This window comes from Struthio camelus, chromosome 10 (assembly GCF_040807025.1).
Source record: "Struthio camelus isolate bStrCam1 chromosome 10, bStrCam1.hap1, whole genome shotgun sequence".
NCBI lineage: Eukaryota > Metazoa > Chordata > Aves > Struthioniformes > Struthionidae > Struthio > Struthio camelus.
In genome coordinates, this window is record NC_090951.1 from 21,756,646 (window position 1) to 21,777,567 (window position 20,922).

Consider the following 20,922-nt stretch of genomic DNA (forward strand, 5'->3'; position numbering starts at 1 on the left):
GTTTTGCTAACATTGCTCGGCTGAAGCTGCTCTCAGCAACAGAGACCTGGTGGCAAATCAGAGTCCTGAAACGCTTACTGCTTTTACAAGGTCACACAAGCTACTACCAGGCTGCCAGGCCTATGCCAAAATAAACCCCCTAGTGATTAGAAAAAAATTATACTTCTTCATTGCATTTCTCTGTTTTACTTTCCATCTCACTTTAGGAGGAGGGTGGAGTTATTTTTAAGCTTGACCATGAAAGTGTAAAGCTGAAAACTAAGAAAGGAAGACAAGCAAGCTCATCTTATAAATCACTCAACTCCAGGAGCAAAGGCTTTAAGGAAAAAAAAAAAATCACAAGAATCGCAATAAATACTGAAAGGTCTGGGAACATTTCTCCAGTGCGATGTGGCAGTATTCATCCCTCTGCTCTCTTAATGCAAGGAAGGAGCAGGCTGGACCTTTGCAGCCCCTGAGGTGGGCTCACATCCCCCTTATTCCCTGCCCAGGCCTTTCCACTCTGCAAAGACTTACGCCCAGGTCAGGTCAGACTGGTTGCAAAAGGTTGACATGGGGCCTCAAGGGCACCCACATGGGGACCCCAGGATCTGTTCTGTAAAGGCCACAGAAACCAGAGGGACAAGCAGGATCCCCTGGAGACAGAGGACTGCAAGTCAGGAGGATTTGGTGTATGTTTTTATTGTTCTAATGTCATAAAAATGCTCTTCATGTAATTGCTTCTTTCATTCACTGACATTCAATGATGACAAGCTGAAAGAAAAATTCATCTCAGGGTGAGCCAATGTGACATTGTGTTTTCAGTTTTTTCGGTAATAAAAAAAGAGCTCCATAGGTGAAACTAAATGATTCATTTTGTTTTCAGGATTGTTTTTTTGCTTTTAACATTTAATTCAGAAGAGGTAATTTGGCAACCAAAGGTCAGTTCAAGGCCAACATTAGAAACATTTAATTTAGAAAATGGTGAGACAAAAGGTTTTGACTTTTTGGAAATGCATGCACAGTTTTTTTCCTGCCCAACTCAGCATTGGAAGTTGGGTTGAGGGACTTTCAGTAAGAAGTGCTCTAAAAACTTCATCATGCTAAAGCTCATCTCCTCCTGCTGATTCTAATGACAGATGTGACCTAGCCAGGTCTTGGCTAAGACACCAACCTTGTCTGAAACCAGGTAGGATATCAGCCCTAGTACAGAAATTATGTGAAATCAAGCAAAAAAAACCCAAAAGAGCCACCTTTGATCCCCAGGGTATCCAGGGCACTACACAAGCCAGTGGCATGAGCGGTCTGTTCTTAGCAATGGTGATGCAGAGCTCCCACTTTCTCTGAAGGATATTACAGAATCGCCAAGGTTGGAAGGGACCTCTGGAGATCATCTAGTCCAACCTCCCTGCTCAAGCAGGGTCAGCTAGAGCATATTGCACAGGATCGCATCCAGGTGGGTTTTGACTGTCCCCAGCAAAAGAAACTCCACTACCTCTCTGGGCAACCTGCTCCAGTCACCCTCACAGGAAAAAAGTTTTTCCTCATGTTCAGATGGAACTGTTTGTGTTTCAGTTTCTGCCCCTTGCCTCTTGTCCTGTCACTGAGCAACACGCAGAAGAGTCTGGCCCCATCCCTTTCACACCCTCCCTTCAGATACTAGAACATATTGATGAGCTCCCCCTTCAGTCTACTCTTACTCCAGGCTAAACAGGCCCAGCTCTCTCAGCCTTTCTTCAGAGGAGAGATGCTCCAGTCCCATCATCTTTGTAGCCCTTCACTGGACTCGCTCCAGTAGTGTCATGTCTCTCTTGTACTGGGGAGCCCAGAACTGCACACAGTACTCCAGGTGAGGCCTCCCCAGGGCTGAGGAGAGGGGCAGGATCACCTCCCTCCACCTGCTGGCAACACTCTGCCTAATGCACCCCAGGGTACCATTGGCCTTCTTGGCCACAAGCCACACTGCTGGCCCATGGTTAACTTGTCCACCAGGACTCCCAGCTCCTTCTCCACAGAGCTGCTTTCCAGCCGGTCAACCCCCAGCCTGTACTGGTGCCTGGGGTTATTCCTCCCTAGGTGCAGGACCTTGCACTTGCCTTTGTTGAACTTCATGAGGTTCCTCTCCACCCAGCTCTCCAGCCTGTCCAGGTCCCTCTGAATGGCAGCACAGCCTTCTGGTGTGTCAGCCACTCCCCCCAGTTGTGTATCATCAGCAAACTTGCTGAGGCTGCACTCTGTCCTTCATCCTACTTTGAACAAGACTGGACCCAGGACTGACCCCTGGTGGACACTGCTAGCTAAAGGCCTCCAACTAGACTCCACACCACTGACCACAACCCTCTGAGCTCTGCCATCCAGCCAGTTCTCAATCCACCTCACCATCTACTCATCCAACACACACTTCCCGAGTTTACCTATGAGGATGTGATGAGAGAGTGTCAAAAGCCTTGCTGAAGTCCAGGTAGACAACATCCACTGCTCTGCCCTCATCTACCCAGCCAGTCATTCCATCATAGAAGGCTATCAGATTGGTCAAGCATGATTTCCCTTTGGTGAATCCATGCCGACTACTCCTGATCACATTGTCCTCCACATGCTTAGTGATGACCTCCAGGATGAGCTGTTCCATCACCTTTCCAGCAATGGAAGTAAGGCTGACAGGCCTGTATTTTCCTGGCTCCCCCTTCTTGCCCTTTTTGGGCACTCCTTTTGGAGTGACATTGGCTTTCTTCCAGTCCTCAGGCACCTCTCCTGTTCTCCATGACCTTTCAAAGATGATGAGCAGCCTAGCAATAACATCCACCAGCACCCTCAACACTCGTGGGTGCATCCCATCAGGGCTCATGGATTTGCAGATGTCAAGTTTGAACAAACTATCTCTAACCCGATCCTCCTCAACCAAGGGAGAGTCTTTCCTTTTCCTAAATTTAAATGCAGCTACAGCCAACAACACAAATTTGCTTTTGATTTGTCATAAACAATTGACTGAGGAAAGGCTGACCAGTGGAACTGGCAGGGCTAGTGGAAGGAACACAACCAGTTCCCAGTCCCACTGACCCTCACAGCTCTCACATTGGTTTTGCTCTGCTCCCCATTTAGGAAGCCTGTGGTAAACATTTCAGAACAGATCATGATGCTGCATAGCACTTTCTTTTGACCTGTTCTTGTTTAAACCCAGGAGATTCCAGAGCTTGAAGGGGTTTTCCTTCTGTACTAAGCAGAACATTCCATGAAAACCCAGTGTGGCCAGCAAGGGACTAGCCTCAGGCCTTGGGTGGGAATGAGCATGGGCAGGATCCCCCAGCAGTACAGTTTTATGGAGAACTCAGAGGAAAGTACATTCAGTCTTCAGCAGAGAAGATAACCTCCCTGTGCATCACTTTTTCCCTTCTTTAATAATATGGCAAAGAAAGGGAGCAGGAGAAGCAACGTGCTCCCCAAGAAATCAAAACTCAAGCATACACCCAGTTTAACTTATCATTTGACTTATGGTCCCCTTAAACAAAAAGAATGGATCTCTGTTCTGGAGCCAGAGTCTTCATTAAGTTAGGAACAGATTATGCAGACCCTGCTGTAACCTCTGCAGCAGTGGGGCTCTCCAATTTTTTTTTTTTATTATTTTTTAAAAAGTCACAGCCCATGGGTTACATGCAGGTCCTGAAAAACAAACCATGAGCTTTTGGAAAGCCTCTTGGAGCAGCTGGCAGCTCCAAAGGATGCCCTGCCACCTGGCAAGGCCATGCTGCTTGTGTTGGCAGTGGCATCAGCAGCAAGAGAGGGCCCTGGCAGAGGGCAATGTTTAGGTCAGCGCCTGCATGGCAAATGAAGGTAGTGCCATGCATTTTCAAGAGGCACAGGAGTCCCACAGGTGCTCCTGTGAGCACCTGGCCATCCACCAGCCCATCTGCCAAGAAACAGCTGAACATGCACATCTGTGTGGGGAGGCAGACATTTGCTAGCAGCCTGATGAGCTGGGGCAAAGGTGTTCACCCGGGACCCTCCAAAACCCTCCCCAGCACAGGGAGCACACAGGAGCTGAGGGAGACAGCACAGGGAACATCAGCACAGCACTGCAAAGGTGGGACGACACTCACACTGCTTGACACGTTCTCCTTTATGTAGTATATCCAGTTGCCTAAAGTACTCACTCACTGGAAAAAAAGACATTTTAGAGGCAATTAATATCCAGGGAATACATACACCTGCTTCCTATGCTTGTACATTTGTAACCTGAGTCTCTCCAATCACTTATTTACTTCCTTTTATGTGCCCTCTGGAGACAGCTGGGTGCCTGGAGAGCACCAGCAGGCAGGGCAGGAGGGTGAAACACTTGCCTAGGCCCTGGGCCCCACTGCATGTCTCTCAGCCTGGACCCTCACTGGTGACCTTTCCTGGGTACATTATCATTAGAGAAAGATCAATGCCACAATCCGCTGAAGCCTGTGGAGAAGATGCTAGTGAAAGGATCCCCTGTCCTCCGCAGCAGGAGCATGTCCCTCTGCTGCAGTTGGCCTCTTCCATCCAAACTCTTCTCCAGAGTTTGTCCTCCCCATGTCACTGTTCTTCTCTGGGAGTGGTATCCTTGTCTTATATCTGAAAGGCATTATAATGGATGAATCTGGATTAGCTGAGAAACCCAGAAAAAGGTCTGGAGATTATGTTTCCATTTAGCCAGCCACGTGGGCTCTGGTTTAACTCCAAAGACAAAGTGCAAACACAACAAGAATCCTAGACAGCATGTGTCAGTCATGCTCATTTTAACTAAGTGCATCTCCCACAAACCATTTAATTACTTATTTCTATGCTTGGAGCATGGCTGACTAATTTGAGAAGGATGCTGAGTGTGTGGAGTTTATTTGGAGCTACCCAGCACGGCACACCAGGCTGTACTTTGCCTCAAGTGATTTTCTTTTTTGAACTCCAACAAACCCACCAGGAGCTAGGACAGGCAGACCCAGGCTTCACTGCATCAGCCTACACCATTTTTCCCTCAAAATCATCTCCTACCCATTTCTGACAAGCTTGAATCCTAGGCCTGGGTTCTCAGCTGTTGTAAACCCAGAGCATAAAACCAATGTGCAGAAACACCAGTTTGCTAGGAGCAAAGGTTGAGAAACGGTCAAAACCATTACAGTCTGGTTAAATGAGACTAGGTAGAGGGCAGGAGAAAGAAAGAGGTTCTCCCACTGGAGCTGGGGGAGAGATGCTGTCCTATCCAGCAAATACACTTAGTGTTTCCATCTTGGTCATTTTTCAAAGAAAAAAGCAAAGCCCCTTCCAGCCTATTTAATAGCTTTGCAATTAAGACACTCTTCCGGGTATAGGAAAATTATGTCGAGGAACTACTGAATCAGGCAGCACGGGGCACATGTTCCCACAGCTCTGGGGAAAGCTCTGGTATCGCACAAGGATTTCTTTAGATTTCCTTCTCTTCTGGAAGTTTGGCAGCTTCCTAAAAACATCTTTGTTGAAACTGGCCTGTTCTTGCAATGAATCAGAGTTTTCTGTTGAAAAGCAGCCGAGCAGGACAAGTCCCCGACCACCTTTACAGATGAGACCCCTCTTGCAGGCGGGGGAGGAAAGGCACATGGAGACACAACGTGCTGCAGACCACACAGGAAAGCCAGGCAGAAAAGAATTAGTGCCTGACTCACAGGACATCCCTTTCCTACCAGTTTTCTTGTCTTCCTGATTGCTTTCACCCTTGGTGGGCAGATTTCACCCTCACCACTTACAAGACTGCTTCCCAGCCACTTCCCCAAGGCTCTTGCAGGAGAAATTAGTTGTGGGAGGGCTCTGATTTTTGGTGTAAACAGGGCTATCGCAACCTTGAGGCTAACACTGACAGGGTGAAGCAGTAGTTATGATTTTCTTTTGGAGGGGGGCTCGCATAACAGTGTTTGGGCTGATGATGAAAATTTTCCTTAGCATTGGATACAGGCTGGTGTAGACTGCATCCTGCCTGCTTGGGAGCCCCACAAGCTGCTAGTTGGCACCTCAGCTATCACTCTCTCCTGGATATGATGCTTTCCAAAAGAAAGTTTGGCTGAAATTGGTGCTCTCTTGCCAGAGGTGCCTCATTTTTCACCCCATGTGCCAAATCCAGGGGAGGCAGCATTGAGCTGAAGGCATTGGCATCGCTTGGCCTTGGTGACAGGCCACCCTCCAAGCCACTAAGACATCCCCAGGGTGTGCCCCCTCATGCTGGCTTGCCTTCCCAGCCAGTGGCCACAGCTGACCCAGGCAGGTGGGGAAGACTGGCCATACCATCCTTGCTGCACTACTCATCCCTGGGCTGCACCGTTACTCCTTTCCACCTGGCTCTCACCTCTTCCTCATGCCTCGATTCACAGCAGGGCTGGTGGCCATTCCACCAGCCCTCACACACCCCCAGGCTGCTGAGCGGGGCCATCATTGTGTGACACGAGGCACATCCATTCCTCCCCAGCTGAAAGTGCTGCCTCTGCAACAACACGTAATTTAATATTAGCGCAGTTCCTCTTTATTACAACCTTGAGAAAGCATCCCTACTTATGTGCTCTTCCTCCCTTGCGAAGGCAATGGAGGGCAGCTCTAGCGGGTGCTGGAGCAGGGTAACACTCTCTGTAGGCGGTTTTTTCACGGAGAAACAGCAGTCCTAAGGAAAGGGAGGCTCAAGCCCCACAGAACAGAAGGGGTGCGAGGGGGAGCACAGCACAGCTGCTGTCTTTGCTGAGGTCCCTGCCAAGGGCAGCCACAGCTCACCTGGAGGAAAGGGTTCAGCCAGCCATGAGTCCCCAGGGGAGGGCAAGTGGGCAAAGAGGTTACTGCACAGACGTCCCGGAGTGGAAGTACACCCCATCGGCAAAGGGAAACAGCACTCGTTAGTGAGGGAGGACATCCAAAACACCAGCCCAGTCCTCAGCAGGGTTGGGGAACCAGCAGGCAGCAGCGTTCACCCAGAGCTAGTCCTGCTTGCAAAGCTAATCACACCCCTCAGGCTTGTTCCTCATCCGAGCACTGACACGCATCCATGCTGCTCTTTGCAGACTCACCCGGCTCGTCCCAAAACAAGCAAAATTCACCTTCACCTGCTTCTGCTCCTCCCCAGCAGACAAACACATGCTAAGGGCTGTCAGGCACCTCTGGTGCTTTTATTGCTTGACACTCGTTGCAGGTGTGTGTCGTAACACTAGTTGCAGGTGCACAGTGTAAGCCCGTCTCCGCTCCTGCGCTGTCACCACGAGACAGCTCCCCAGATGTTTGGGTATTTAGCAAACAGACTTTTCAGACTCTCTGGCAACTTTTTCCCGTTTGATTCCAATTGATATTTGTTGCTGGGTGAAATGGAGCGTGGAAATGCTCCGCACCCTCCTCTACCCCCACCTCCAGGGCTGCCTTCGGTGCTGGGACCGATCCCTTGTGTCAGGTATCCAGACCTTGCACCGGGGCAAAGGATGGGGAAGGTGGGACATTGCCCAGATTTGGCTCTGACCTTTATGCCTCAGGTCATGCCCGGTGGATACGGGAGGAAAGACGCTGGTGAGGGAGCACGTGCGACAATATCATCCATTGACTTTTTCCTGTTCTCTCCTTTTTCACCCTTTCTGAAGGTAACACAGCTGAGAGCAGCAGCAGATCGCTTCCCGGGGCAGCATATCAATTGCTGCAGCTCCCATCCGCCGTTGTCACATGGAGCTCAAGGTCAGGAACGGTGGCTTTTCGTGTCTTCAGCTGCGTAAGCAACTGATGGCTCATATGACTTGGGGCCGAGGCTGCAGTGGGGTCAGGGTTTGACCTCCAAAACGTGGCTCTCGCCGTAGGGTGGGATGACTTGCCTTCTCGAGAGGCTGATCTCTTTACATTGTCTATACCCCTGGACCAGACAACTCGCTTTAGGGTGGCTAAGAAAAGATTTAATCAGCATATCAGGGAAAAGATTGACTCTTCTTTCACTGGTGAAAAAATCCTAGTATATCATGGACTAAATAATAATATGGCATTTATTTTAGTCTGCTATTCAACTTCTCAGTTTTATATAAAGCTACAGATAACCTAGAAAAAGAGAGTCTGCCTGCAGAAGAAGGAAATCTATGGATTTCTTAAGACTTATTTCTGGACAACGTATTAATCACTAATTGCCCTAGGGCTTGAAGGGGAAAAGTCAGTATTCCAGCAAAGGGCAATAACCCTGTAAGGCAGAGGCAAAGGCTCGCCAAACCCTGAACACCAAGAGGCTGGTCAGGTTTGCTCACGTCCGGTCCGTGCGGCGGGTCGCGCCTGGCACGCTGCACATCTGGCGTTGCTCTGTGCCGCGGGGGATGCTCCAAAGTTTTGGCCAGATCCGGGCTTTGGGAGCCGGTTGGGCCATTTTGTTGTATTATATTTTTAAAAACATATAATGTTATGAATATTATTTATGTCTCCGAAAGGATTCAGGCACGGAGTGATTTAAAAGTGCAGGTTCTGTTCTCAGCTCTTTTCGCCTCTGCAAAAAACCACGCGCGCGCACGCCTGCCTCTGCGTGCTGCGACTGCAGCAAAAGGCTGCGGGGAGACGCGGGCCCCGGGCGGGCGCCCACTGGCGCAGTCCTGGCACGCGGGACGTTTTCGGAAAGCCCCGGGGCAAGGCGGCAGAGAAAGGCAACGCGAGCTGCCCGCGGGCGAAGGGGAACTGCCACCATCACTACGTAAGCCAGGAGACCTCGTCACGAGGCACCTGCGTCTCACGGTCCCGCTGGGCCACGGAGGCAGCGATCGGAGGCCACGCTGAAGTCCTCCCCGCCTCGTTCCCTCCTCTTCTTTTTAAGTACTCCTTTTGCTGGGTTTCCATGGAAACCAGTGGGTGCACATGTGCGAGCTCCGCTCGGCGCTGTTTCCGCCCTCCGGGAGAAGCCGCTACACCGGCTCTTCTCAGGGCTGCGCACATCTCCATCAGCCCGTCTCCCGTGCCGCCTTCCCACCCGCGGCGGGGCAGATTCCCGCAGCCGCTACCAGCGACGTCTCCCCAGCAGCTCCTGCATCGCACCCATCCGTTAAGTCCTCGAGGGCTCGTCGTATTTTTCTCGCCCGCCAGCAGCAGGTGAAGAGACGCCGGGCAGGAAACGTTCCCACCTGCTCAGTAATTTGGAGGAGCTCCAAATACGCCCTTGCCTCCCGCGGGGCCGCAGTTTCCGCTTGAGCACGGCCGCGGTCGAGCGCATGGGGGAACCAGCATCCGGGTCTTCCCCAGCCTCTCCTTTCGTTTGAGGATTTCCTGCTGGAGTTGCCTCTCTGCAGCGAGCAACGGGTTGACTTTGGCGGACGGCGCCGCAAAGCACGGCGGGAAGTCCTCCAGAGGCACACGAGCCGTTGCCCGGCGGCACGCAGCCTGGCCAAACCTCGTGCCGGCCACGGAGCTGCCCCCAGCACTGCTGCCGCGATGGTGTTGGTCACCTTTGCCCGCAAAGCGGCACCTGCTCCAGGGGCCCCCCCCGGATGCAGGCGGATGCAGGGTGGACGCAGGGACGAAGCAAGACTTGCGTTAGTAGCTGTCAAAAGAAGGGACGTGCACAAGCAAAATAAAATATATAACCTTCCCCCAAAATAACCATGGTGAAACTTCGTCCCCCAACACTGCCAGTTGTGTCCTGCTGTTCAGTGTTTTAAAGCTGCATTTCTGCACACAGTGAAACTGCCGGCTCAGGCCTCAGGATCTGCTTTTCTGCGAAAACGCCCCCCGTTCCAGCCAGCCTGGGATGCCCAACGCCCACGACAGGATGGGGCACATCTCTCTCGACTGCTGGTGCCTCCTGGAGGGCCCCTGTGTCTGCTAAGGGAATGTATGGTCTGGGACCCAATTCCTGAGCTACCGGAAACGCTGCCCAAGGCTGTATGCACACCGTGGTGCGCTGACAACCCTCTGAGACCATGTGAGATGATGCTGGGCTACGGAAAGAAACCAGATGAATAAAGTTGAGATGAGGAAAGATCCACACACAATGCTTTTTATGTACCACGCTGCCCCCAAACCTCAAACAGAGATTTTAGGCAAATAAACAAAGCCCTGCTCTGCTTCCCCGAGCCCCTTCTCTTCCCTAACCTTGCATTTTCCTACCTCCGAATCCCCTGCTTCTGGCCAAGGCTGAGTCACCTGCGGCTGGAAGTAGGAAGGAACCAGAACGGTCCCTCGTGAAAAGCTGGCTGCTGCGAGCGCGGCTGAGTTGGGCAGGCCCGAGTCGTTTGGGGAGGGTTCAGCCCAGCGTCCAAACTTGCAATCTGTGCACTTCTCAGTTCTTCTATGAGGCCTGGGGAAAGCAGATAGGAAAAGCAAATCTATCGTCAGCAGGCTTAGGTTCCCGCTGCGAAGGCCCAGACCTCTGCTGGGAAAGCTTTAGGGATTGCAGTGATTAAAAGGTTGCAAACAAACTGCTTTTTTTTCGATGGCTCCTGGCTCCTATCTGGGCAAACATCCCTGCAATTATTGCTATTAATATTTGTACTAAAGCTGGGTGCCTGCACCTGACTCCCTCCTCCAAGAGGAGGCATAGAATAGCTGAAGGATTATTTTGGCTAATGGGGAGGAGAGTGCATAGGGAGAGGGGGTGGTTTTAGTCCCCAAGAGCAGCTATGGGAGAGCCGGGGGGGATCTGGCCCTGGCTCCCGCACCAACATCACGCCCATCAGCCCAGTGACTTCCTTACCTCCTCCTTCCACAGATTCAGTCCACAGATTTTAATTCATTGTGGTGGACGAGCCCAAGCCAGCGCAGAGCCCGGCTGCGCGGCAGCCCGCAGAGGCACGTTCTCGCTGCCGGGAACGCTCGGGCTCTTCCGGGCAGGTGCTGCATTGCCTCCTCTCCCTCCTGTGGGCATGTGAAAGGACCTGATGAGTTTAACACGCGTTTCCCCACCACGGCTGCCTTCCCAGGTCCAAGCCTCCGAGAGCTGGTAGAGGGAGCTAGGCGTAAAGCTGTGCCAGTCTACCTGCTCCTGCCCCAACTGGGTATACTGGGAGCCAACTGTGGTGCTGGCCCAGCACCCTCACTCCCTTCAGCCTGCCGCTCTCCCCAGGGTGGCGGCGCGGCGGTCTCCAACTGTGGCTGGAAAGGCATGCTGGTGTCCCCACGCACTCGTGACAGGTATTTTGACACTGACGTGCCGAGTCTCCGCAGTGCTGCTCACGCGTCCCGGCTGAGTAGCACTTGCGAGGTGCAACCTCTGCTATTAAAAGTACCCAGGCGCTTGTTGCTGGGCAGGATCTGCACAGTGGCAGCGAGGCTGCTATTTAACCACGTTACGCAGCCATGTAAGAAGGGCCGCGCGCTTTGAGCAGCTCGGGGGAAGATATCGCGCCGGCTCTTCTCCATCCAGCGGCGCAGAAGTGATTTAACTGCTTTGCGGAGCCAGACTGCTGAGAGAGCCAGAGCTCGCTTCCCCGGGGACAGCCGTCCCTGGGCTCGGAGGGCCGGGAGCCGCTTCGAAAGCACTTCTTAGTGTTTTCTAACTTCTCCAGGATCTGAAAGCCCTGTAGTTTTCCTATCGCTACTAAGCCTTGAGCCTTTTACGAATTCTGCTCACTTTCTCAAACTATTCACTCTCCCCTCACATTTGCAGGCCTCGCTCTGGTCGTTCTTCTCTGCTCCTTCTCCGCTATTAAATCAAGGATAATTCTGCAATATTAAATCGAGTAGGAATCTGCCATCTTTCCTGGGTTATGAGACCTGCCAGAGGAAAGCTGCTCAGCTGAACAGTGAACTCTTTCTCCTTCCTCCTCGCAGCCAGCAATGCAAACTCAGCTGGCAGCTAGCAGGACGTGTTTTTTTCTGCTTCCCACCCTGGACGTGAGAAGACAAGAGCTCTCCCGGCCACGTCCGGCGCAAACTCGGCCCCACTCCTCCGTCGCTGCCTACAGCCTCGCCAAGGGACACCAGGTCCGAAATACAGTACTGTCATACGGGCTGTCATGGGAAACACGGGTCTCCGCCAGCGAGGCAGAGCCCACAAGCTGAAGCGCACCGAGGCGACAAACATCTCACCGTGGTCCTGCAGCAGCCCTGCCACCTGCACCAGAAGGCAAGAGGCACTAAAGAGCGGGGAGCGTCCCCTAGCAAACTGGCCCGAGTTGCCCAGGAACCTCTCCCAGGAGTTCAACCTCCATGGCCAGTGTGTCTGGGAAGAGGCTGAGGGTGTCCTGCATCCTCAGAAGCGGCATGGGATCCCCCGGGCAGGCGCAGGGGAGCTTGCAGGGAAAGGAGCCAGGGTTGCCCAACGACCCGCATCCGAATCGCCACGGCAGAGCTGCGAGAGCGCCGCAGTGATTTGTTGCAGTGCTATCAGTTGTATCGATGCTGACACGGCTTTTTAGACCCTCTTACAAACCCTGCGGGTATGTAACGCTTACCCTAGGTAAGTGTTATCTCTAGGAAGAATAATAAACCCAAACATCCGAATTCAAGAAACAGCACAAGAAGAGGACATAAAACATTCAAAGAGGGGGTATTGTTCCCAGCTATTTCCAGCAGTCTGGCTATATTCATCTTAAATTTAGATAATGCAGCTATACTGGGAGATGCAGGAAAGTGATGATTTTAGGGGAAGTGTTAACATATTTACCCATACCAAAAGGCAGATTGTTTTTATTTGGGGTGTCAGTATTATTTTCTTGACCGGTGAATGAATTCGGAGACAACCTCTATCTTGACATACAAACATCTGTGTTTCCAAAACCGTTATGTCCCGTACAGGGGTCATTCAAGCCTTGCAAGAGCTCTCTGCCTTCCCTCAGTGGGATGAAGTACTTGTCTGGGGACATTTCATAACCCTGCACGCTCCCACATCACGTCCTAGAAAGCAGCGGTCTGACTAATTACCCTCCATGGGGAAAGAAACCAGCTGCCATAGGAAACTCTGAGGTTGGTGAAACTTGCTCTGTTTGTGGATGGTTACTTCCTAAATCCCAAACACTAAATTATTTAGGTATGTGCTTATGCCTTAAACATGTGGCTAATACTATTGACTGCCACAGAACCTGGGGAAGTCAGCTTGTTAAACATGCACCTAGGCACTCACACCCTCAAACAGGAGCTAAAAGGTAAAAATACTCTATATATAAAGGCAAGAGCATACTTTCATTTTTTAAAATGCTGCCTTGGACTTGGAAGCTTCTGAAACTCAGACCTTTTGTGCTGCTTCACTGCTGCCTTTCCTTTCTGGTTTAATAGTCTGCAGTAAGGATGCCGCGTCCTTGTCCCCACAAGCACTGAACCTTGTATTTATCTCCAGAAAATTGCTATGCAATGCAAATTACTTCATTTCCAAGAGTGTGGTGTGGATGGAGCACATTTTCAATGTGCAGGGCAGAGAATTAGGAACAGCCTCCGTCATTCAGAACCGCTGTGTGCCAAGGGGGAATAAAAGTTTCGTACAGAATTAGAAACACGGTTCCCTTTCCTGTGTGTATATTTGTGTTCTGTGAATACAGCCAAAAAAAAAAAAAAAAACACCCTTGGCAAGCACTCATTCACTTTGAATGAATTTGCTTTGACTGCCTGCGCACAGTTCCCGCATTTGCAGCCCGGCCAAAGAGCGTCCTGCTTAGGGGCAGCGAGCGGCGAACAGGGCGAAGACAGAGCCAGCGCAGCCGCGGTCCTGGCGCGTCAGCAGGGAAGCCCCCATGCTGGAGAAAAGACTCATTGCCGCTGGGAAAAAGCGGATACTTTGCTATTCTGACGCACGCAAAATGCTTGACAACCCTTTGCTGGCTGTGGCACTTCGGCTCACGCTGCACACTGGTATTTTCCTGGTGTTGCCCACTTCTCCCGAGTTAGTCCATCTGTATCTATCAGCTCTCCTGTTTTACACATAGGCTATAGGCTCCTTAGTGCAGACAGGGGCTTTCTGTGCGTAAAATATCAGGATGCTAATCTAGAACTGATGCGCTGGAAACCCAATGCTCCAGGAGCATATCTTGATGTGTGAAGTGCAACACCTCCCTGTGCGATCCCTCTGTTTGAACAGCACTAGTCAAAACACCTCACATCTTGCATTTCATGTGCTGGGTATCGGTAATGAACTTCCTTCTGCATTTTGCCTAGTTCAAAAATTGCCTGCTGGAGGGTGAAGAGAACCAGAACATCTTCCCTGCAGCTTGCAAAGAGAGAGGAAGGAAGGGCTATGCCAAATAAATCATTCACACCCCAGCCCAGGCTGGGCGCTCGTGTCGGCATCTGAAGAAGGCGCCTCCCTGCGTAACTCCCGTGACTGTAACTGCAGAGCTGGAGACGGACCTCCTGGAAAGCCAGGGCCACCGGGGCCAGGAGCCTGTTCCTTCACACGTGGAGCAGCACGGCTCTGGACCTGCCCCGAGGAGGCTCACGCGTCTCCTCCAGCAAAAGCACCTGCAGACCCCGACCCTGCGAGCACTGAGCACGCTTTCAGTCGCAGAACAGCACCTTAGTGCAGACCTCACACGCCCTAGCTTAACTGCCAGACAAAAGCCAGAAAGCCGAATCTCATGCCAAGTTAGAAGTCCAGGAAAGAGGAACTAAATAAACATTAAATATCTGCACAGGGCAAATATATATTATTGACACCAGTGAGATGCCAAAGTCTACTGATTTGCAGCTGTACGCATGTTCCTGAAAAGATAATTATCCTGTCGAGTTCCCAGCTCTTGATGACGCAGAAAGTAAACTGAACTTTCCTGCTTGTGGCTACATAAACACCCCGAGCAGATAAAGAGTCATACGCAAAGGGCTCCCGATGGAGAGGAAACAGTCAGCAATCCTCTTTCATGAGAAATGAGATTGGGAGTATGGTAATCTCCTAAATGGGCATGGCTGATGCATTGATAAACAGAACTGCTTTTTATTATGGTGATGTGCTCAAGAGGAAGAGCATAATCCCACCCAACTGTTCGGGAGGTCACTGCCTGCCCTCTTCCCCCCTCACCCAAATCACCCTATTAGTCTGATGGGAGCAAATGAGGCAGATGTCCCCGCACGGTGTTGTGCAACGTCACCACACAGCAGCAGGGCATGCAGGAAGCAGGCAGCAGCTTTGCATCTTTATCTGGGGACAACAGCGAGCTCCTGCCCCGGACGAGAGGAACGAGCTTGAATTTCCCCAGTTGCAGCTTGCGTCCTCTGGTTCCATCCTCCTGAGCACCACTGGAAAGAGTCTGGCTCCGTTTTCTCCCCTCTTGGTAGCAGGAGCAGCAGTGAGACTCCCCCTATAGCCTTCCCTAGACTGAGCAAACTCATCCCCATCAGCCTCTCCCCATATGGAGACGCTGAGACTCAGTTTACACCCTGGAGCCGAGCACCGGGGCTGCACAGCCCCTGCGTGGCTGGGGCCGGCAGGCTGCAAGGAGCGGGCTCAAGGGGGCTGCAGCATCGCCTCCAGCTGAGCCGTACTCGAGGAAGCTGCAATGCTTGTAAGGTGCCACGTGCAGAGGCAGAGCCATCCAGAGGCGACTCAAAACCCCGCTCGAGGGCCTAAAGCCACAGGGCACATTTTTTCATGTTGTGTCTTTGCACACTAACCCCTCCAGCACTGCACAGAACAGGCTTCGCAACCTGCTGCACGCGGGAACCCTCACCCGACTGCCAAAAAATATAGGCTGGAGCTGAGTTAAAGACAAAGGACAAAACCCCACCTTATGTATTTTTTTTTAAGTCTTAAACCACAGGGGGGAAAAGGCCATGCAAAAAGCTCCAGGCAGTATGACAATTAGTGACATGCTAATGAATACCCTGCAGCATCGAAAAGCCATATGAACATCACAGACCCAAAGCACCAGCCACATCAAAGAGTTATAAACAGCACCGAATTAAACCATCCAACCGGCAAATCAAAGCAAGGCAAAAGCTCCCCACTTCTGGAACATACCCTCAGTCTTTCCTCCGACCCTTTTCAAACAAATAGCTTTTTGCAGTTTGCTTGGCAGGTCATAAGGTCTGCGCTAATGCAAGGGGAGTCAGAGACATGACAAGCAGAGGACAAACGGAGAGACAGGCCACGGAGTTAGTGGTGGTAATCTTAAGATATAGATAAAACAACAACAACAGACAGACTTCTAGCAGTCATGGCACTTTTTGATCTATTTTTCACAATCTGTAAAACTAAAGCAGCAAGCAGTATGGACAGTAACAACATGCAGTACGAAAAATACAGCTAAAAGGGGAATATGATTTCCAGTTCTGCGTGCACACTGCTTGCAGTGCCAGAGAGCAGATTTGCCCTTATTTCTACTGCCTGTAAGGCCAGATACGACCGATGTCAAACTGCAGGTAAAGCTGAGCGTGTTGGAATAGTGATAAGGCAAAACCATAAAAAGGATCTTTAGTATGGCTAAACCCACGATTCACACTCATGCATGAGGTTCTAAAAATAATTCAGAAAACCATCCTTAAAAAAATATACTAATTTTTCCCCCCTCTTTTTCTACACAAATGGGCCTGCTGAGTTTGGTGTTTCCCACCGCAGAAGTCTGTGCAGTTTTTCCCTCGAAAGCCCTCCTATCACCACCATTTTGCTACTAGATTTCAATTAATTGCATGATGCCTCTGGCCAAGGTTAAAGAGCTAATAATAATTACGCTGAAACAGTCAGCGGTGGAAAGGAAGCTATTAGAGAGCCAGCGCTGTATGGGGCTGCGAGCTCCTGACGGCGAGCAGGGAGCCACTGGCCCAAGAGCAGCTCCTGCTTTTTTGGTTGTGCGAGGGCTCACAAAGTCAGGGTTGGTGAAAAGCAGCAGGAATCGCTCCTCCACCCTGACCACAGGATGGCCACCACTCCGAAAGGTTTTCTAGAGACTAGATAAAATAAGAGATTTTTTTTCTTTTTCCCCATGTGCCACAGGACACAGAGTACCACCAGCTCTCCATTACCTACCAGCTGCAGCGGTTTGCCACATTTTCAGATTGGCAGACTCCTAGAAATTTTCCAGAGGGGGCTCAGACAGGGAAGTTAAACCCTCCGAGGGTACTTTTACTTCCTCGACTCTCTTTCACGGACACCCGAGCAGCTTCCCATGAGAGCAGCAGGGTCCTGCCACATGCATTGCCCTGGCCTGAGCCAGCCAGGCTCCCACCCAGCAGTTTTTCTGATTACTAAAAAGAAGCTGCAATGGGTATTTAGGTTCATGATTTACAGCTGAATAGGGTGAAGATAGGACTGTTTTGAGATTCTCCATGTCAGGGCTCAAGATAAAGAGAGCTCAGATCCGCAAATGGGAGAGATCGCCTGGTGCGCAGGACATCGTCCGTTCGGGAAATAAAAATATGGAAAGGAGAAAGGAGTAGGCGTGATTCACCCTGGACTTCAGAAAAGCTTTTGATGCCTCAGCACATGAAAGCCTTAGCTACAAGGCTGGTTAAATATGACTGGAAAAGAGAGATTCTTGGAAAGATAAAAAAGATCAAAACAGTCGTGAGGATATCAAAGGTTACAGGGATCACACGTCCTTCTGCGTGCTGGGAAGGGGCTGGCGAAACATTGCCAGGATGAGTCCTGCAGGCAGCTGGGCCATTTTGTTTCCTCTCGTAGTCTGTAGGCACAGCTGCACTGGAGTTGGCAGCACAAATCTGTAACTACAGGGAAATCTCAGCAGGGCTCTGATTCCTTATGCACGAGGTCTGGGAGTTTTAAAGATCTATGCTCTTGGCGCTTGTGTGCCATGCAAGAAGGCGCCACATATACTTTTTTCTTTAGCATTTTTCCCTCTCTCTCATTTTCCCAAGGAGTGTCCATCTCTGTTCCCGCTACCTTTAACAGAGGACTCAGGGGCGATGAGGAGACAGGCACAGAAAGCGTATTTGCTGGTGGTCAGAGACAGGCAGTGATCCCTGCAGAGCCTTATTCTCCGCTGAAGTGAAATATGTTTTAAGAAGAAAGCTCAAGAAGTTTCACACCATTAGAAGAAGGTGCTTCCCTCCCACATCAGCAAGACCTTGCTAATTGGGTAAGGTAAGCAGTGCTCGCAGCATCAGCTTTCCACTCCTGTCGCAGACACCATGGAGGACAGAGCTGGATGTCAGCCGGGAAAAAGTATTATCACCGCTGTAGAGGACCCTGCGGCGTGACATCTGTAGCCACTGCACGCTTTTTCCCCAACAAGTGAGGCAGAAGGACTGACGGGGTTTGAGTGAAGGTGCTTTTCTGCAGCCTCAGACTACAGAAAGGGCAGCTACAGAAAATGTAGATTTTCCCACCCAGAATCAGTCGAATTATTCCTGTTCTGAAACGTCACCTCAAGACCATTTGCTCTGAAAGGTTAGTGTCACTGCCTGGAATACAACCCAAATGTTACAGTTTGGCTGGTCTGGGGTGGGGGGGGTGGGGGGGTGAAGGGGTAGGTTTTGAGAAAAATACCTTCATTTGCCATGCATTTAATCTTCTGAGAAAAAGAGAATTCCATGCTTTTCCCCCACAGCAGGCAGACCCTTTTCCACAAACCTTTTCAGCCTGTCAAAAGCCCGATACAACACCCAGGATCTCTTAACAACTAGAGCTCTTAAAATAAACTCATGCTGTCTCTTCAAAAATGCCCCTCCCTGAGGCTTGGAAAAGGTCCAAAAGGCTCAGTTTGGCCCATCTCCCATCTCTATCCTTCATAGCTTTGGGACAAAATGTTAAAAGAGGGGAGGAAACATCCCGGGTTGCTCTGAAGAGCCAGCAAAAGCCTTTTTGCTGGAGCAGGCAGGTCTGGGGGCTCAAGTCACTGTAACGTGATCGGCTTCAATGACAAACTCATATTCTCTCTTGTAATCCAGGACCCTCGCAGTGTCAGGGGCTGTACAAAACGCCAGACAAGAAGCAGGCCTTCCTCCAAAGGCCTTGCAACCTAGTAATATCCAGTGCTTCCCTCCCTGGGGAGCTGGGAATGTTCTTTAGCTGAGAATTTTAAGGATCTTTGAAATCAGCAGCTGAAAGATGCTCCAGAAATACAGAGTGGTTTTATTTTTAGAATGGAAGCAGAGTAAAATCCTTCCCCTTATTTTCTTTATAGAGCTTTCTCCCAGTCTGGAAAGGCCAGCAGGGCCAGCTAAGCTGCTCTCTCTATAGCAAAACTGCAGTGCGAGGAAAGGGAAAAAGAGAAAAGAAGACACAGGAAAGGAAAAACACTCAAGGCAAGGTGGAGAAAATGGGTTTTTTTTCCCCCTTTTTATTAAGAAAGATGATATGAATGCTGGAAAGTACTGTCAGGGTACCATAAATCAGAAGGCCATGAGAAAGCCAGAGGCCTGAGGACTGGCTTTACCAGGGAATTTTCTACAGCGTGAGCAGCAGCAGGAGGAGCTGACCTTCCCAGGGCAGCCCTGCAGAGCATCAGCCCTGGGACTGGATGGTGCACAAGCAGGAGCCGGGTGAACGCCAGCAGTGAGGGGTCCCCAGAGAACCCAAGGCACCCCTAGTCTCTGGCCCTGACCCGCCCAAGGCTGTTTGCTTCTATGGCGCTGAGGTATCACAGCTCTGTTACCTCCAAAATGCCCTAGAAATGAATAATTCTCCCAATAATCCACTTCTGCCCATCATTTCCATTGTACTCTCTTTGCAGGGTGTAATTTGGCTCTGGTTTATCTCCCGCCAATGTTCAAAGAGGGCTGAAAAGAAGCGACACAAAGAAGAAAGACACAATTGGCTAAAGAGAGCAGAAATGACATCTGTTTGGTCTTGAGGAAGGTACAATACCTGTTAATTATCGGAGTGAATGACTGCTGGGGCATATTTGAGAGAGACTGTTGCCTGTAAACCTGAGGTTAACCAAAGCTTAGGTGCTAAACAATGAGATAAACTGAGTTTTGAGTAAAAGGTCTACAAATTGGACAGAGCGAGCTTCACCAAGAATCATTCATTCAGCACTTTTCAAGCCATTTGTGTTTGTCTCTTCTTTTACGTAAGGCAAAAGTCTTTGAAGAACACGTTCTTCAAAATACACGTTCTTACATAATCGCTATCTAAAAATAGGGAGCTATCAAAGTGAGACACTTTGGTCAGAGCATCTAAGCATGGTTTTCCCATGAGATGTTGCCATAAACTTAGCTTGTCATCTAGGGATTATTTTCAAAAGGTAGCAGAGGATTTTGAGTGCACAGTTTATCCAGGAGTAAAACTGAGAGTGAGCAGGAAGCAGTATGTGCCCCCATAGCACAACGTGGTGACTGGTTTCTCCATCCCCTCAGAAAGAGCTGTTGGGAAGGAGGAAAGTAAAGACTTAATCCCCTCTGCACTCTTCCTGGCTCCAGAGCAGTCTGAGGGCAACAGAAGGGTCTGGCTTCTTCTGTGGGTGACTGCTGCAGTGGGACACAGAGAGAGCTGTGCCAAAAAAATGGGGAAGCACCAACCGTGAGCTCGACCGATTCCCCTTTGCTGTCCTTCAGACGCCCCCCGGCTTGTGTCACAGGGCTTGTCCTCTGCCCTTCGCAGCAAGGGGCACTAGCATAGCGGGAGCAGGGAGGAAGGAAGCGCAGCTGAACAATGAGCTCCAGGAAGCAGCGGCTGATGACTCGGCCCGAAAACGAGGACCTGACTCAGCAGCACAATCAGCAAACATTGACTCAAGTCGAAGCTCCTGCGAGCCAAGTCACTGGCCTCCTGGGAGCTGCCAGCCCGCAGTTCCCGCACCGCTGGTCTGCAGTGCCCTCCTACCGGAGGCCAGGGCAGAGCTGCAGTGCTTGGGACACAGGCTGTGGTCAACAGGCAAGCTCAGCCACGATGTGTGAGCTCTGTCCTCCTCGTGCGAGACATGTCTCACATCCAGCACATGAGCAAACGTGGGCAAATCCCAGTTGCAAACACATCAGAGCCACACAGGAGGCGCACACACATCCATCATACATCATGGATGCGACGCCAGTCCTGCCTCTGACCCCTTTGCCAGGAGAAGAGGAAAACCCCATTCCAAGGCACCAGGCTTGGAGCAGGGGGCCTCCAGAGCTCCCTCTTGGCCTCTGCCACTTTCTGATCCAACGGGTGGGTTGCGA

At 50.8% G+C, this 20,922-nt stretch overlaps 1 long non-coding RNA gene across 2 annotated transcripts in view; it reads right to left on the reverse strand.

Moving 5' to 3' along the window:
• Positions 1 to 459: 459 nt before the first annotated feature.
• The window catches only part of LOC104146286 (uncharacterized), a 39,916-nt gene continuing 19,453 nt past the window's right edge, over positions 460 to 20,922 (reverse strand). For both annotated transcript variants that reach the window (XR_011143108.1, XR_011143107.1), the window contains 3 exons: positions 10,640 to 10,800; positions 10,054 to 10,243; positions 460 to 9,487 (listed from right to left, as the gene is read on the reverse strand). This is a non-coding gene — a long non-coding RNA (uncharacterized lncRNA). The remainder of the gene's footprint in view (positions 9,488 to 10,053; positions 10,244 to 10,639; positions 10,801 to 20,922) is intronic.